Below are 577 nucleotides of genomic sequence, written 5' to 3' on the forward strand. Positions count from 1 at the left end.
AAAATATGTATTTCTATTTAAAAAAGCAAAGTTGACCTTGTCCTGACCTTGGCGACGTCATCTTAGGTCAAATAACTACTGTCATTAAATGCGACTTTTTAAGCCTTACAACTTTTATTCGAAACATTTTTCTCTAAAATGCTCCCCCCCGCCGCGTTTTCTTGTCGTTGCCGAACTTATGGGACACACTGTATATATATATATGTATATATATATATATATATATATATATATATATATATATACAGGGTGTCCCGAAGTCCCATGATGACCCTTGGTGAGAACGTAGAACGGATTGAGGTGAGCAAGAAAGTCCTGTGCCGTTTTGCGATATTCGCAATAGTTTTTGAGAAATTAATTATTTTGTCTCAACAAATCAGCGTACAGAAAGCGGCAGCGGAAAGAAAGATGCCTTCGGCCGACGTGCGACCGTGACACTCGCGAATCGTATCTCGCCGCATCCCTCCGCCCATAGCTACGAGACATAGACTCGCTATGTCTCGTAGCTATGGGCGGAGAGGTCCGGCGAGATACGATTCGCGAGTGTCACGGTCGCACGTCAGCCGAAGGCATCTTT

At 43.2% G+C, this 577-nt stretch overlaps 1 protein-coding gene across 12 annotated transcripts in view; it reads right to left on the reverse strand.

Annotated features, from left to right (window-relative positions):
• LOC116846699 (rho guanine nucleotide exchange factor 11) overlaps positions 1-577 on the reverse strand; it is a 660614-nt gene that overhangs the window by 133912 nt on the left and 526125 nt on the right. The gene's annotated exons all lie outside the window — the stretch shown is intronic.

This window comes from Odontomachus brunneus, unplaced genomic scaffold (genome assembly GCF_010583005.1).
Source record: "Odontomachus brunneus isolate Ranch 3 - 2012 unplaced genomic scaffold, Obru_v1 Obru_scaffold_067, whole genome shotgun sequence".
Taxonomy (NCBI): domain Eukaryota; kingdom Metazoa; phylum Arthropoda; class Insecta; order Hymenoptera; family Formicidae; genus Odontomachus; species Odontomachus brunneus.